Here is a 3,507-nt window from a genome sequence, read left to right as displayed (position 1 = left end):
CAGGAGGGTGGGAATGTGGCCAACCCTCTGGAAGGGTCCCAGAAGCTCACACGGCCCCAGATGGAGAATGTGTACCTTCTTCATAGGCTTAGCACTCCCAGTCGTCCACCTCCAGCTCTTCCAGGTTTGGTACCAGGCCAAAGATTCCACTGACTAGTGGCAGAGACTAGTGGCCTTCAAAACTGGTTTTGGGGGTGACAGGATGAAGAAACTTAGGCAAAGCCTCTGAGGCATGTCGTTTGATCTGCTTAAAGGAAGAATTGTTCATGAGGGAGCTGGCACTTGGTCTTATATCTGGGTTGCACTAAATGCACTGCTCCACAAAGTGGAGGAAATGGGGTGAGAAGTTATGGTGATCAGGGTGGGATGGCAAGTCGCCGTTGGAGGTCCTGGGAGTGCTGGTGGCCAGGTTGTCACTCAGGCCATAATTGGCTGCTGAGTATGAGGGGCTCATGGTCAGCTCCTCAGGGAGGTTGATGCTGGTGTCCAACAGGCAGGGCACTGTGCTGTTCAGCTTCTCCAGCAGCATCTAGGTGGTGGGCATATCTTTAAAGGGGACGTGGCTATCAGCCACTTCACAGGCCGTGATTCTCACACTGCAATGTCAAATTTGGCAACATAAACCTGAAGATTCTGCCAGAGGACTTATGAGCTGAGCCAAGGCAGAACCTTGATTCAGCACTTGAGAAAGTACTGTGCTGCTACTGCCAGTGACTGATTGTGCTGAGTTGCTGTTAAGATCAGAATGTAAGTGGCTGGTTTTGACTCCTGTGCACGCATCCCATGTGATGGGTGTCGTGGACCCTGAGCGCCCCCTGCAGACTGTAAGCAATTTCCAGTTCATTCATACCGAAGTGTGTATAGATGAGATCCTTGGCAGAGCCATATGCTGTGAATGATGTGACAACCCACACCTCATTATCTGCAATAAAAGTGGCTTGATATGGCAGGGTATTGGGATGGCTGAGAAACTTAGAGACATGGAGCTCCCGCTGCAAGAATGTCGCCATCTCATTGGAACGAACTTCTAGATTAATCCTTTGTACGGTCACATACTCTCCCATTGGTGTGTACTTTGTTAGATTCACTGTTATCAGGTCCTCAAATCCTTTACCTGTAACAATGAGAAGTTCATAACACCCTCCCCCAGGCAGAAAGTTACTCATGATCTCCTGTTTAGAGAAGGATGTTATCGACTCTGAACTCACCATATTGGTCTGCAAATGGTTCCAAATCTCTTAGGCCCTCAACAATGAACTTTTCAGAAACCTAGCGCCTAATTCTATTTACTTACAAGAAAAGACCTAACATGTAGACCTACTTTAATTTCAAAAATTTAAACCCAGTCTCAGCTCTGCCTCCTTGGTTTAAGGTTGCACTTCTGCCAGGCCTATTTCTGGGAGGCCAGAGTTATTAACTATATCTTCCATACTGTACATTTCATACCCCTGACTCATTTATTTTGCAACTGGAAATTTTTACCTCTTAATGTCCCTCACTTATTTCTTTTCTGTCTCCTCTACTCTCCCCTCCTGGCAACCATCTGTTTGTTCTATGTATCAGTAACTCTGTTTCTGTTTTGTTATGTTTGTTCATTTGTTTTGATTTTTAGATTCCATATTTAAGGGAATTCATCGAGTATTTGTCTTTCTCTGTCTGACATTTCACTTTAGCATAATACCCTCTATGTTGTTGCAAATTGCAAGATTTCATTCTTTTTTATGGCTGAATAATATTCCATTTCTTACATATACCACATCTTATTTATCCATTCATCTATTAGTGGAATCTTAGATTGCTTCCATATCTTGGCTATTGTAAGTAATGCTATAATGTACATAAGGGGACATATGTCTTTTTGAACTAGTGTTTTTGTTCCTTTCAGATAAATGTCCAGGATAGAATTACTAGTTTATGTGGTTTTTGTTGTTCAGTCATTCAGTCACTCAGTCATGTCTGATTCTTTGTGATCCCATGGACTGCAGCATGCCAGGCTTCCCTGTCCTTCACCATCTCTCAGAGTTTGCTCAAACTCATGTTCATTGAATCAGTGATGCCATCCAACCATCTCATCCTCTGCCGTCCCCTTCTCCTCCTACCTTCAATCTTTCACAACATCAGGGTCTTTTCTAATGAGCTGACTCTTTGCATCAGGTGGCCAAAGTATTGGAGCTTCAGCTTTAGCATCAGTCTTTTCGATGAGTATTCAGGGTTGATTTCCTTTAGGGTTGACTGGTTTGACCTCCTGGCAGTCCAAGGGAATCTCAAGAGTCTTTTCCAATATCACAATTCAAAGGTATCAGTTCTTCAGTGCTCAGCCTTCTTTATGGTCCAACTCTCATAGTTTATATGGTAGTTCTATTTTTAATTTTTAAAGGAATCTCTGTACTGTTTCCATAGTGGTTACACCAATTTACATTCCCAACAACAGTGTACCAGGGCTCCTTTTTCTCCACAACCTAGCCAACAAGGTTATTTGTTGTCTTTTCTATAGTAGCCATTCTGATGGGTGTGAGGTGATATCTCATTGTGGTTTTGAATTGCATTTCCCTGATGATTAAGTGATGTTGAGCAAATATTCTCTCCTATCCAGTAGCTGACCTTTTTGTTTTGTTGACATTTTCCTTCTCTGTGCAAAAGTTTCTTAGTTTGATGTAGTCCTAAATGTTTGTTTTTGCTTCTGTTTCCCTCACCTGAGGAAAAATATCCCCCCAAATATTAGTATGGCCTATGTCAAACAGTGTACTGCCTACGTTTCCTTCTAGAAGTTTTATGGTTTCAGGTCTTATATTTAAGTCTTTAATCCATTTTGAATTTATCTTAGTGCATGGTGTGAGAGAGTAGTCCTGTTTGACTCTTTTGGATGTAGCTGTCCATTTCTATCATACCATTTATTGAAGAGCCTTCCTGCATTGTATATTCTTATCTCTTTTGTGGTAGATTAACTGCCCATATAAGTGTGGGTTCATTTCTGGGCTCTCTACTCTGTTGCATTGATCAGAATGTCTGTTTTTGTGCTGGTATCAAGCTATTTTGATGACACTAGCTTTTCTTTCTCAAGATTTTGGCTATCTGGCATCTTTTGTGTTTCCATGCAGACTTTAGAATTATTTTTTCTAATTCTGTGAAAAATGTCATTGGTATTTTGTCAGGTCCTGCACTGCATCTGTAGACTGTGTTGGGTAGTATGGTCATTTTAACAATATTAATTCTTCCAATACATAAACATGGTATATCTTTCCATCTGTTTGTCTTATCTTCAATTTCTTTCATCAGTGATTTATAGTTTTCTGAGAACAAGTCTTTTACCTCCTTAGTTAGATATATGCCTAGGTATTTTATTATTTTCGATGCAATTGTAAATAGGTTTATTTTTTCATTTCTCTCTTTCTGAGTGTTCATTGTTAGGGTATAGAAATGCAATAAGGACTTCCTTGGTGGTTCAGTGGCTGAGAATCTGCCTGCCAATGCAGGGTTTGATTTCTTGTCTGGGAAGATCCCACATGC

General features: G+C 41.3%; 1 pseudogene; it reads right to left on the bottom strand.

Moving 5' to 3' along the window:
* Window positions 1-287: 287 nt before the first annotated feature.
* Window positions 288-1,570, bottom strand: LOC102392460 (annotated as a pseudogene).
* Between the last annotated feature and the right edge of the window lie 1,937 nt (window positions 1,571-3,507).

Source organism: Bubalus bubalis, chromosome 14, assembly GCF_019923935.1.
Source record: "Bubalus bubalis isolate 160015118507 breed Murrah chromosome 14, NDDB_SH_1, whole genome shotgun sequence".
In the NCBI taxonomy this organism is placed as follows: Eukaryota; Metazoa; Chordata; class Mammalia; order Artiodactyla; family Bovidae; genus Bubalus; species Bubalus bubalis.
Note: the sequence above shows the minus strand (reverse complement) of the source record. Positions and strands in the feature narration are given on the sequence as shown.